The sequence below is a fragment of the Lactuca sativa genome, chromosome 8 (genome assembly GCF_002870075.4).
Source record: "Lactuca sativa cultivar Salinas chromosome 8, Lsat_Salinas_v11, whole genome shotgun sequence".
NCBI lineage: Eukaryota > Viridiplantae > Streptophyta > Magnoliopsida > Asterales > Asteraceae > Lactuca > Lactuca sativa.
In genome coordinates this window covers 105,816,014-105,830,573 of record NC_056630.2, presented here as the reverse complement: position 1 = coordinate 105,830,573, position 14,560 = coordinate 105,816,014, and the positions used below count along the sequence as shown (strand labels likewise).

The 14,560-nt window shown below is 35.3% G+C and overlaps 1 long non-coding RNA gene across 2 annotated transcripts; it reads right to left on the bottom strand.

The window, feature by feature from the left end:
- Window positions 1-277: 277 nt before the first annotated feature.
- Window positions 278-2,815, bottom strand: LOC111902348 (uncharacterized). 2 transcript variants are annotated; one of them, XR_008225550.1, is made up of 7 exons: window positions 2,473-2,815; window positions 1,639-2,137; window positions 1,435-1,490; window positions 1,105-1,200; window positions 935-1,008; window positions 754-825; window positions 278-489 (listed from the first exon to the last, which is right to left on the bottom strand). It is a non-coding gene; the product is annotated as an uncharacterized LOC111902348 (long non-coding RNA). The 2 variants fall into 2 exon arrangements; XR_002853750.3 differs by lacking the exon at window positions 2,473-2,815 and adding an exon at window positions 2,217-2,421.
- Between the last annotated feature and the right edge of the window lie 11,745 nt (window positions 2,816-14,560).

The following is a 14,560-nucleotide window of genomic DNA, read 5'->3' as shown; positions in this document are numbered from 1 at the left end:
TGTATCAAGGAAGGCCCTGTCATAAAGGAAGACGAAACGCATTTGCGTGTCGTAACCTTACGACGCGCGTGTTTATGACACACAATGCGTATCAAGGAAGCCCCTGTCAAGAAAGGCCATGTCATAAATGAAGATGACACACATTTTTGCGTATCATAATTTTAAATGTTAAAAAAAAATATTATTTACAGATTTATTAATTTTCAAATTAATTTTGCATTTAATGTCTCATAACAGAAAATAAAATACAATAGACAAAAAATACAATCCATTGCATAAAATTTATTGTCATATAAATAATCATTCAAATAGTAGACAAATATTTGTACATTATTATTAACAGGTTTTCCCTAACTATATAACCTAGTACTACATTGCTATTTCCTTAGTTAATTTGTGTACATTGTTGTAAGCAAGTGTGTATTGAAGCACCTTCCATGTAGTAGTACCCCCTTGACCAATGCTAGTATCAGAACATAAAGCACCTTTCTGCACAAAAAAACAACAATCAATCAACAAAGAGTCAACATTCTTAAAAATACTATATGAACCTTCTCAAGTGATGCACATGGACCAAGAATACCCTGAATTACAATTTACAATTTACAACAAAAACAAGAACTAATTGAGTGAACCTAGAAGAATAAAATGCTAGGTCAACTTAGCTAAGTATTGAATCCATATGTAATGAATACAATCACAAATGCAAGTGATTAATGTCATTAATGGAATAATTTGTTGCCCTTGTCTTACCTTTATTAGCACCATATATCATGTCTCATTTCACCTCCAAAATCAACAAATTCAAATATCCATGATTTGGACCTAAGAACAAGGGAATACAAAGATACAAATAATATTTAATAACATTCTCCGAAATATAAACACTAAGAGATGGTGATAGAAGAGAGCGAAAAATGTTATCATATCTCACGAGGGATGTCTTTCTTCCAACATGTCTTTGTTGTTCAACTTGTAAGTTATTTGGATGCGCATAATGATTGCTTACTGCCATAACAATCAACATTCGTCATGTAAACGATATTTTTTTTTGTTAAAAAAAAACACAAACATTTCATTCCATGATGATTTAGTTATAGTTACCTTGCCATGTTGAGTGTTGGTAACTCGTAATTTTTGTGTTATTGCGCCGTTACCATTTGCAGGAAGAGATTTACTGCTAGCAGGTTCCAAATGCAACTGAAGAATTTAAAAAATAACTTTTTTTTACCAAAATTTATTATAAAATAATAAATAAATAAATAAACATACTAGGTGAATATGTCTAATAAATCCATCATAGGTGAAGGTGATGAAAGGCTGCCTAATGGAGTAACTAAAGTTTTCATATTATTATTATTATCTTGATTTATTGATAATATATCATCATGTGGTGTACATGAACCATTTTGATGAGTAGCTGAATAAACATACCTCTGGGTTCTGGGTTTCATGTCAAATTAAAAAGACTCCACCAACCCGTGTGTTGCCTGTAAACACAACAAGGTATTGCCTTTAATCTATAACAGTGTTTAATAGCTGAAAACATTAAAAAAATGATTATTACTAATGTATCAGGATTCAATAATCTATAGTGTTGTTTAATAGCAATAAAGATACATGATCAAAATTAATTACATCATGGAGACATACACTTGAATGCAAAAAGTGTAAGAATAACCTCAACAGAAGATGCTAAATCCAAAATATTGAAATCAAAGAGAAGGTAGGAATCAAAATATAATAGAAAAAATTCTATAATCGAGTAGATTTTTCAGAATGTGTGTGTGTGAGAGAGAGAGAGAGAGAGGGAGGGAGAGGGAGAGAGAGAGAGAGAGAGAGAGAGAGAGAAAACTGATCACCAAGTTGTGCTGCAAGAACTAAGTCAATCTCCTATAAACTAGCAGAGTTTGGACTTCAGCAGCAGTTGCCTAAGAAAATAAAGAAAAATCAATAAAAAAAGATGTTTTTTTTAATATTATGTGAATAAATGAAATAAGGTGAATACCCGAATTTGTCCTTCAGGTGGCAACTGTTGCAAGCAGTTAGCGAAAGCTCCATAATCGCCATATTGAGAAGTATCTTTCTTTGCAGATGCAAATAGTCTAGTAACCGCTACATCCGGTGTGTCGTTTTCCTGTTAGATTACAAAAATACCCTTGTTTGTTATTTGGACTTTAGGCAAACTAAAATTAATAAAAAGATGAAAGTTTTACCTTTGACGTGTAAGGTTAAAAGGGTACTTGTTGATTGGAAAATTGGAATGAATGTTGTTGCCAAAATAATACAAACAATATGTTATCTGTGGTACTTGTTTGTTTGGAAAAGGTATTGAAAAGTTCATAGGTTATTCAATTTATAATTTGAAAAGTAACAAATCTGGTAAAGTCAAATTTGAAACTTTTTTTTAGGGGAATTAGATCTTGAAAACGGAGATATGTACCAATATATCAGATCAACAACAACACTTACATGCAAAAGCTGCAATTACAGATTCCTCTACATTTGGGGCATTTCCAATCAGCTGATGCTGCAGTTTCTTCTGCATTCTCTCCATATCTGATTCAACGGAAAAAATCAACAAAATCCAAACCCTAAATCCCCTCAAAATAGCTTTCTTTTTCAAAATACATACTTTTTAAAATTATATATTTTTGAGAAATAAAGGTATAATTATTGATGAAATTCATCTTCTGCAAGATAACAGAAGACCTGTTCTCGAGAGTATTGTGGCAAGAACTGTTAGACAAATTGAGACCACAAAGGAACATATTCGGTTGGTTGGGCTATCTACAATGCTTCCCAATTATGATGATGTTGCGTTATTTATGCGAGTTGACTTAGAGAAAGGCCTGTTTCATTTTGACAATAGTTACAGACCTTGCCCACTTGCTCAACAGTATATTGGAATTACAGTAAAGAAGCCATTGTAGAGATTTTAGTTGATGAATGATATTTGTTATGAAAAGGTGATTGGAGTGGCTGGAAAGCATCATGTGCTTATATTTGAAAAGAGGATGGGCCCAGTTAGCCGAGAAAGCCTTGAACTTGTGAAAAATGATAAATAACAGGATTTGGAGTGTCTAAACCCCACTACGCCAATTTTACGGGATTAAAAATGACATTCTGATGAAACTGGAGAAGAAGGATCTGGCATGGGAAAGATATTATGATCTGTCATCACAGGAGCTGGGAAAGCTTGTTCGAGCCCCCAAATTGGGGTGAAATCTTCACAAGTGCATTCACCAATTCCCAAAGCTTAATCTTGCAGGACATGTTCAACCAATCACCCGCACCATCTTGAGGGTGGAACTCACTATCACTCCAGACTTTCAATGGGAAGACAGGATGTGAGTAGTTCAATTGTTGCTGCATATAAATAAATATCACAAACAAACAAACTACTCTCTCAATACCTTGGCTAATAATATTACCAACTTTTTTTGAATATTTAGTTATATCTTAACAGCAAAGCCTCCATTTGTAGCACCCCTATTTTGTACACCAGGCCACCTGCACATCAAACCAAATTAACAACATTTATAATCAGATTATTGCAGCAATAAGAGATGAAATACAACTTGTTATTAAAGAAAAACAAACAACTTTCCTTGGTCTATATGAAGTCATTGGTTGATTCCGCATGAAGTTTCTACTGCGAATAGGAGCTTTTCTAGCAGCTTCAACTACTAGAGGGAATTGGTTACCCCGAAAGCTAGATCTCCTCTGAGAAAGAACACCCTGATAATTTATAATTATAAACAAAAAGGGTCAATCATCATTGAAAAAAATCATGTCTTTCATGACTAACAAAATATTCTATATTAATATGTTATGAGTTTTATGACATGACAAACACCTGGCTAAGGGAGGATCTTGTGTCCATATAGCAGTGTAACTTCATAGATTTATCTTCAACATCATTGTTTGTAAAATTATGATTCTTATTCTGCATTAAATCATATTAGAATCACAAAACAGTAAATTTAGGAGAAATCTGAAAGAGGAGACGCTTAGAGGAACTCTTTGTTTCTTGGTTTTATTGGTGCGGGTGCCGGATCTAGTCTTCGACATTTTAATGACTGAGGGTGGAACTCACTATCACTCCTGATTTTCAATGGGTATGTGGAACCATTTGTATCCATCATCACAATCAACCACCCACCAAAACCAAAAGTAACCAAGGCATGAGGAGGTTGACCTGCAGATGACCACATATTAAGATCCATGATGTGAGTAGTTCAATTGGTTTTGAACTCCATACCCCTTCTCTTCAACCTATTAAGTGAATATCATAAAGTAGTACCCCATAACAAATTATTAATCTTGTTTTGTTGTAAATAATAGAAAGGATAAAAGTTAGGTTCCAAGAAAACATACATAGCTCAAGCATTTCCTCATGGTTTCACCGGAAGCAAACTGCACCCATAAATAAAACATAAATCATATGTTGTTTATATTATAAACAAATAAAGCCTAAAATAAAAGCATCAAAGTGAATAAAAAAGAGGAAATGGAAAAGTAGGAGTAGTTGATACCATAAAGTCAGATTGCTGCTGCTAATCTACTACAACACCCACTTCTGACCTAGGTCTGTGACCATGAATGGAAGAAAATGCAATTACAAAGGTCCCACAGCTCCACCACTAATTTTTGGACTGTTTGCCATGGATGCAAGATGCAATATGAATACCTAAAAATATACCTGAATCAAACACTCCTATGTCCCAATTGTCAGGAGCCTTTTTTGGCTACAGAGAGTGCACCACCTGTTACTTTTAAGAAATCGGTTGCACAGCAACACCAATAGCATCGAGATTCAATGAAGCAATATCATTCATCAAACAACACAAACATAGATGTGTCATATAAAGAGAGCATGAATGAGAGATTGAAAAGAGAGTGTGAAGATTTGTCCATGGGAAACCACTAAAAAAATAGAAAAGCAGATGATAGTGACATCAAGCAGCAACAACCTTCTTCTTTTAACACCCCATATCAAATGTCCTTAAGAAATAATAAATCTGGGAGTGGGATAAGAACAAATGGTTTTGAGACTAATGTGACATATAATATTTGGAATAGAACCAGAGAGTTTACTGTAGTTGAAAATCGAAACATGCTAATGAAGAAGGCCCAAAAGGAGATTCGCAGATGGCTTTGAGAAAATCTAGGTTAAATTTGGAAGAAGGTAAAAAAATCAAAAGCGAACAGCTAGAGCTTAACAAGTTTTTCTCAAAACAAACAAAAGACCTACCTGAATAGCTTCCCAAATGGCATAATCATATGGTTGAATAACCATGGTACCACGAACAGGGTCGTAATCAGCGAGCTCAGCCTGGGAAATGACATCGAGGTACCACACATTGAAATCTTGGGAACGAGGCATTATGCAGCGATGGTCGACGATTGAAAATCGATGATCGGCGTGAGCAGGAGTCGATCAAAACCAGGGAATCGATTAAACAGGGAGAAAAAAATTAAGGGAGGTTTATGTGATACGAACTTGAAACCCTAGTTCAAGCAATATTCGATTTTGTGGCCTTATGAATGTAAACTTTTCAATATCTTGTGAGAAATGAAGCGATAGAGATCGATCTATGGAGGATGTAGGTCGTTCTTTGAGGGATTAAAAAAACCCTAGTTTCCTAGACTTTGTGAGGACGGGGTTTTCTAGTTTTTAGATTCCTGCAAGGTATTAAGGAGTGGCGGAGAAGCGGATCAGAGAGAAGAGAGAAGGAGGGAGAGGGAAGAGTAGACTGCGAAGATGAAAGATAGAAAGAAGGTAGAAGACGGGTTTTCAAAATTTTGGGGATTTCGTTTCCCCCTCTACTAAACGCGCATTTCATTAAAATTATAAAGCGACATGTACAGAGGACGCACGTTTAAAATAAAGTGCCCTCCGTGTTTTTAATTTCTTTTCTAGAGACACTCATTTAAGGGCACACAATAATGCGTGACATATATCCTTAAATTTTTTGAAGAGATGACACTTGTTTAACGTCACGCTCTTTTGCGTAACATAAATCAATGAGTGTCGTGGTTTGCGCGTCGTAAAAGGGTCTTTTTCTTGTAGTGGAATTAGGAAGCTCTATTTTGGACAATGATCGAGCATGTATTTGGACTGTTGATTGGATTATTATTTCACCAGAGAACGACTAAGTCAAACCCTAACCAGTCATACCCATAGGTGATTAAATCCTTAATGGGTTAAGTGTTCTTACTTAACCCTAATCATCATTTTATGTGAAACCCTAATCGTCAATTCATGTGAGGTAGTCACTGTTGCAAGTGACTATGACCTGTGATCGGGTATTGACTCGAGAATCTTCCTGTAGGTGATTGGAATTGAGTTGAAGCTGGTAGAGTTCTTCATTACTATTGTGGTTACCTACGTGCATATCGAGTTGAGTTTTCCCTCACTATATTGTGGGTCGAAGGCACCAATGCCGACCCACTAGTTTTGGTTATCTGTTAGTAGAGGGATGCCTTAGGGACTGTATATAGTCACATAGGATGGACTGAGTAGTCTTGATCTAAGCTCTCTTACTTGTTCCTTGTTTGGTTGTGGCTCTAGAGTAGGATCATCTGTCCGGGTGACTATCTCACCTCTAAGTATATACGACCTCACATTCCTTGGAATGTTGATATTTAGTATGTTGTTATGCTATAGTGATCTATTAGATTTGTGTTCTGGTATCGAGTATGCTGTAGTGATTTGTTAGATCTGTGTTCTGGTATCAAGTATGTTGCTAAGATGTAATGATCTGTTAGATTCGTGTTATGGTATCAAATATGATGTTGTGCTATAGTGATCTGTTAGATTTGTCTCCTGGTATTAAGTATGTTGCCTTGCTGTAATAATCTGTAGCATTGTATGTTATATGTGCTTCCTGGTTATCACCTATGGAGTGCCCTTAGGGTTGTCAGTATTCATGTAGGATAGCCTAAGAACTCTTGGTCTAGGCGCTTTTGCCTATTCCTTGTTTGGTTATGGCTCTAGTGTAGGATCACCTGTTCGGGTGGCTATCTCATATCTGGTTACTTATTGCTATGCATTCTATGGAGGTTAGCTGGTACCAGGACTGTATGATGTGAAAGGACTAATAGTTGGTAGTGAGTTGTATGATTGTTGGTTACCTGTATTATGTGTCTACTTGATCATGATCATTTATATGTCTACATGTTGTGTTTGGTTTAGGTTGAGGCGGTCCTGCTTTGTGCTGTATGCCAAGATACTCGGTGCGAGCCGACTGTAAGCCATAAGCACAGAGGCTCGGGAAGAGCAGTAGGGTTGAGGAGTTAGGCCAAAAAACCCTGGATATTCCAACCTGATGGATGATTAGACCCTTTGTGTATTGGCATTCCAACCTGAGGTAATCCAACCTGATGGTTGACTAGACTAGACATGTTTGATTGTATATGTTATCTGTTTTTATGGTGGTATTTTGGGAGAAACTCACTAAGCTTTATGCTTACCCAATTGTTTATTGTTTCAGGTATAATCGGTGGCTATGGGAAGGAGAAGGCGTGACTGTACACACGCATCAACATCAATGAGGATTCTGCGTTTTCTATTAAATCCTGATCTTACATAAATGTATTTTTGAATAAATGGTTTTCTTAATAATGAAATTATAAATTGGAAAGTTTTACGTAATTAAAAATGAAAAAAAAATTGTTGATAAAATGGGACGTTACAGTTGTATACCTAAATTGAAAAAACACTAGAATACTTTAACATATATGACTTGATTGTTATTTTGTGCTAATAAAATTATTTTATAGCATACCTAAGGTTTAATACCTTAATTTCTATGGTGTGCACTAGCATACTTTAGGAGAGATGTCTTTATGTTAATATGTGCTAATTGATAAGTATTATATCATGCCTTAGGTTGCTTACCAAGATCGCCATCATTTGAAAAGATTTAAGGTCTATTTCCAACCTTGATTTGGAAGAGGTAATTTTATGTGTCTAGGATTTTAAATGTATAGTTAATGTATTAAAACTGGCATGTAACTTTTCAAGGTGATAAGGAGACGTATGATAGTTGGCATCAATAAGTTTTCGAGGTTCTAAACGTATAATTATTGTATTAAAACTGGCATGTAACTTTCAGAATGAGAGAGTACGTTTGGAGAGATATTATACGGTGGAAGTTCATTTATTTTTTGCAAGATAAGTGACATTTGGCGTGATCATATACAATTGAGAACCAAGAGAAGCCCATGATTTGTAGATACAGTCAGGTTGAAGCCGTGACGGCTTACAGATTCGGGTGCATCAAAGATGATGATAAGTACATCGATGGTGTCGAGCTTGAAGTTATATGAGAGGCTATAAAAAATTAAGAGGTATTCAAGAAGGACGACAAGAAGAGCTGACAGAGTTTCCATACTCAGTATGTCGAGTCTTTGTCTATCTATATGAAGTGGTATGCATTTCATGTGGTATGTTAAGAGCTTATCTGTACCATGCACATGATAGTGCTAGGATGGTGAAAATAGTCAATGGTTTGTGAAGTGCTAATGAATTTACATGTTAAGTAAAGTTATAACATTTAGCTGAATTGGCGATACACCCATACTATTTCATGAGTAGAGATGTTGGTGTCAGGGATGAAAAGGAAATCAAGATAAAGCTAGTGGAACATGCTGGGATGTAGCTGAAATGCATACTTTCTAGGAATGAATCTTACAAAGTAATTGATGAAGTGAAGAGATAAGATTATATGCATGGTGACTTTCATATGTCAACAGGTGGTACACATACTTGAAGAGCGTTTGTCTTTGTAATGCCCGCATTTCTCTTTAGGCATTAATAAAATGATGTAATTGTAATGGTAAAAAATTGTAACATTTTATGGAGTTAATAAATATAATTACCTGAGTATTATGTGATTTACGTAGTTATGAATATATGTGGTTAAAACAATATAATAAAATAAGAATAAAATATACGTCCAAAATAGAATAATAATTAGGACGAATAGCCTTGATAAAAGAGGAAGTAGTAGTGATGAGGATTCGGAAGATATAAAGAACACTCCAATACGACTTATAATGAAGAAGTTATTATTCTTCGAAGTTTCGCGTTTGAACCAATACGGCTACAGATATCGTAAATATTGAATCAGAGATATATCGCTTATTAGCATAAGTAGTCTAAGCGTAAGTCGTATCATCGTAAAACCGAGAGCGTGCATATACTGAACGCCTAAATATGAATTCACGAAAGGAAGTTATAATTTTACTAATATTTCAGTGTAACTGTGTTAGCACAAAAATTGAATTTGAGATCGGTTGATTTTTAGCCAGAACAAGCTAAATGAGAATCGAAGATCTGGTCAATAGGAGCCTGTCGATATAAAGAATGTTGGAAACGGACGTCGGATGAGACAGTTATGAATTTTTAACAGACTTTAACGGTATAAACATGTTAAAAATATAAATTTAAAAATAAAGTCAAAATTAGCCGACAGAGTCTAAAAGAAAGTTGTAGATCTCCTCGATAGCTATGTGTGGATATAAACTCCGTCAAAAAAATAGAGATCGTATGAAGAATATATTAATTTTTGAAGAAAATATGATTTTTTGCATGTAGTTACGTACAGACAAGATGCACGACACACATCTCACATCTACCCAAATCTTGACACGTGGTACCACTTAGAGAATGACACGTCAGCACCCCGACCATTTGCACGATGTGCCCCGATAGAGTGTGTGGCACACATATCTTCTTTTGGCAATAAATACCCTCCTCCATATATGCTTCTCATATCTCACCCCTATATCTCAATCCCTCGATTTCTCTCTGCATCAGATTCAAATTTCCTTAGTTTCTAGTATACCGGCGAAGCCCTACAACTCCTGAGTGCCCGAAAAGTAGTAGCCATTGAGTAGGAGCTGTATCAGTGCAATTTCTGAACTTCTCTATAGGAAATATTTGTAAGTTAGAATACACTCTATATTATTTTAGTGTAATTTATATTTATATTTATAGTCGTCATTATGATTTATAAATAATATTTATCAGTGATTCCAAGTCATTATATTGATTAATCTGCTTACGACGGTGATGTCTAGGCAAGATTTAGTGAGGTGTTTAAACTGGGATTTGCAAACAATATACTCTGTATAACAAATGGACCCTACCTTCGATATGATCTTATCTGGTTTCTCCTTACTTGATAGATCTTGATGCTGACATTGGGATTATTGAGGAATCTAGACTATTATCTAGTCATAAAGAATAATAAACTAAGACTTCATGATGATTGAACCTAGGTCACATCAAAAGAAAGGCTATGTGCTGAAACGAAGCGCTGCCCAACTTTCTAGTCATCCACATTAAAAAGGTGAGTGCATAGTTACTTTCTGCTTACACATAGATATAAAGTATCTAGATGATTAAATGCTTTGTGTTCCTATTATCTAAATTACTTGATATCCATGTTTAAAATTACATGATTTTACTTGATTAATCATATATGTATTTGACTTTTGATGAAACAGTCATCTAGAGGAGTATAGATGATGACCAAAAACTATTCTAAATAGTCCAGTGGAAACGATGTCAGGTTCGCAACCTGTAGGTGTTAATGAACTATCCTCGAAGCAGTATTGTCTATCCGTTGATTATGATGATTCTTAGGATAGGTCCCTTGAGATCAGTATAATAGGATCAATATGTGAGAATAACAGAAATAGGTAATCAAGTAAATTATTTGATGTGAAATATACTATTAAAGAACTTAATAATTGTGGATTAAATACCCTATGTGATCACCAGGCCCCTAAGTCTGACCAACTCGTTTTCTTTGTATCAAGAATAGTGGTATGAAGACACTTGGATGATGAGTGGTTTGAGGAGTTTGTAGGCCATTAGTATAATAAGATGTTGTAAGGCCTATTAAGACTTGTTTATGCTTATGTATATGTGTTAACGGTGACATCCCATGGTTTTAAAATATAGTTGAAATACATTTCTTCGGAAATGCTTGATAATCCTATTATCATTTTTAGGAACAAATTCCACATTAATTCTAATACTCTGAAATAAATAAAGAATAAATAAAAAGTTTTAAATTGGCCATGAAAATGGGGATGTCATAGTTTGTATCGGATTATTAGTTTAAGTGAACTAGGAATATTTGAGGATTTCTAGACTTAAACTTAGAATGCCAAGCAATGATTGTAAGAAGAGTGCCTGCTATATTTTAGGTAGTATGCCTAAAATGACACATGCGCTAGCTTACTTTAGGAATGATGCCTAAATTGCTTTTATGTGCTAAATTATTTATGATAAAGCATGCTATAGTGATAAGATTCCTTAAGATGCTTTTGGTTACCCACCTAGGATAGTATTTTTTTTAATAAATTGATGGTCTTTTGACGATCTAGATTTAGAAAATTCATATGTTCAAGATTTTAAACATTTAATTACGGTATTTGAACTAACATGTAACTTTTCAAAGTAACGAGGAGAATTCTATGCCTAAACCTTCCTTATATATATTCTCGTCTTAGTACACTGAATTTCTACTTTGGTGTGTAGATTGAAATAGTGAGAACTCGAAGCGGATTAGGAAACAATGATCAGTTGCTCGAGCCTCGTGCAGTCGAGCATGTACAAGTGGCCATGCCTGCGCAAGAATCAATCATGTTGGAAGGAGTCCAAGTAATGATTCAAGATTTGATGGCTGAACAAAGGGAGGAGATGAGACAAATGTTATGAAATAATAGGGATGATGTTGAAACAAAAAGTGACCCTCTTTAGCTAAGGAACCATAGTCCTGGATTGCTGCTACTATCGTAGAAGACAATGACTACCAAAGTTTAATCCTATCTTTTATGTACCACAGACTTGAAGAGCTACCGTAGAGTTGAACGATTGCATTAAGATTTCTATGTTACTTTACTGACTTAGCGTGTTTACTTTGATTTGTTCAGTGAAACTTGCATGGTCACTAAAGTCAGTAGTTTAGTATTTGTTTATTTCCAATTTAACTTCTTGGGACACTATAAATAGAGACTCCCTTTTCATGTATCTTTATCACTCTTAACACTTCCAAAACTATTATCAAAATACAAATATCCTTCATCTTTATTCTATCTTAACTGATATCTCGAGTTCCTCTTCACTTTAAGTTGATCAGATTTACTGACTTGAGTCTGCATGCAATCCTTGTTATGAATCAACTTGGTGTCTACTTGATAAAACTTGTTGTCATTTTTGTTTCCTTTATATTTCCGCAATCTAACACTTCTAACTTATTATTGTTGAGCTAACAAAATCCCTTGAGATTAACTTATTATTCCGCAACATTATCTTGTACTAACGTTTGTTCATGTTTTTCTCTCAACAATTGGTATCAGAGTCATAGTGGTTGCTTTTTAAACAAAACTCTGATTTTAGAAAGTCTTCTATACCACTGAAGCTCCTTCTTAAAAAAAGACAAGGAAATATGGCACAAGCTTTATCATTGAACGTTTCCAACAGTGTTGGAGGCTCGAACAGAGCTCCAATACTTGTTGAAAGTGAATAACATCATTGGTCTCAATGAATAGAAAGGTATGTTAAGAGGATCGGAAGAGATGTATGGAGATCTGTTGAAGAAGGACCCCACGTCCCTGTTCTCACTCCAATACAAGCAGATTGTGCTCAGGCCTGACTAGGCGCAGGTCCAACAACTATGAATCGACCAACAAATGATGATCTTAAGAAAATGGAGAAAGATGCCATAGCCTTCTACGAAATCTTGTGTCGTGTTGCTCCAGACAACTTCGACATCATTATCAACTGCAAATCTGCAAAGGAGATCTGGGATGTGCTAAAAAATCTTTACCAGGGGTCTGAACAAGATCAAGACAAGAAAATCACCACTACTCTTAATGAGTTCAACAACTTTAAAGTTCTTCCAAATGAAAGTCTTAACAATTCATTCAAAAGGTTCAATCTCATCATCACAAAGCTGTCAAATGCTGGTAGAGTTTGAAGTAATCACGAGACAAACGTACAATTCTTGAATGGTTTGGGTAGACATTGGACTACGGCTAAGATGGTAGTCCAATGAGACAGAAAAATACACACTCTTTCACTATTCAAACTCTACGGTGAACTACAAGCACAAGAATCGACGGTGTTAAAGGATTGTGCAGACTTTGGAGGACCACTTGCGGTGATGGCTCAAACTCCCCAGTTCAAAACTCCTCAGTACCCATATACGTAGAGTCATCATACCGACACTCATATGACAACCCACTGTAGTCATATGAAGCTGATGCAAAACTAGATGACGAAGAAGAGTTTCAAAATGTCATTGCCTTAGTCAGTCAACAATTCAATAGACTCCCACAACCATCCTTTCATAAAAACCAACAATTCACCAAGGAACCTTTCAATCGCAACTTCAATCCACAGAATAACCATCCAAGATATCTCAGAAACCCTCATCATCCTTCATCACCGCATAACACTTCTTCAAAGGAGCCAACGTAGAACAACAAACCTTCAGACTCTGGTACCACTACCGAAGACAAAGATGGAGTCGTGATTTTCCATAAGTGTCACATGGAAAACCACTTTGCCAAATACTGCAAAGCGAATGTGGTAAGAGACAAGGAATTTTATCTCAAAATGGCTAAAGAAATGGAGGAAAAAGAAAAAGAAAGAGCTTATGTTGCTCAAGTCAAAAGGGATCATCAATTTAGGTCTTTGAGTGATGAAGATGAAGAAATAGACAACAACAAGAAGAATGAGAAAATTTTCATGGTGGCAACTGGTGAAGAAGATGGATCAACAAACCTGAAGAAGAACTATTGCTACATGGAAAAAGATGGAATTCTCAACATCATTGAACAGATAAAAATTATGATTCAGTCTAATAATTACAACATGCATGATTGTGAAGCGTACGTAGAAAGACTTAATGATACCCGTGTTGCCGTCCTTTCAGACTACAACAAAGCCTTAGATGAAAAGCACATAGCTTCCCAAGAGATGTAACATGTTAGAGGAAGACTAGACGACAAAAATCTTAAGGTCATTATGCTAGAGAAAGATGCTAGGATGTTAAGTGAACTCAGTTACATATTACTTTAAATCAACAAGATCTTGCCCGAAAAGAGATTGTACGTTTAAATCTTTTAATCGAAAAATTATTTAATGAAAATGAAGCTATTGACAATCTAGTTAACAATCGGACCATAGACAACACTTATAATTCGGGATGGTCTAATGGCTACTCAAACGATTAGACCACTTCTCCCCTTGTTCAACGCTGAACGTCCCTATGTCCCACCATATAGAACTTTTCATTATCCATTCAATGACAAGATGTATCCCGAAAATACTCAATGTCATTTCGGTAGACTTCGTGATCTTAGAAGCAATTATTTCGTTAAGAAAATTCTTCCTAAATCCTCGGGTAATTTAAATGAGTTCATACCCACTATCGGCACAATTAATCCTGGCTCTTAATCAAGTTCAAATATGGATGAAGAAATTTTTTTGTAAGGAACTGAATTAGTTGAAAACGGTCAATCTTTGTCT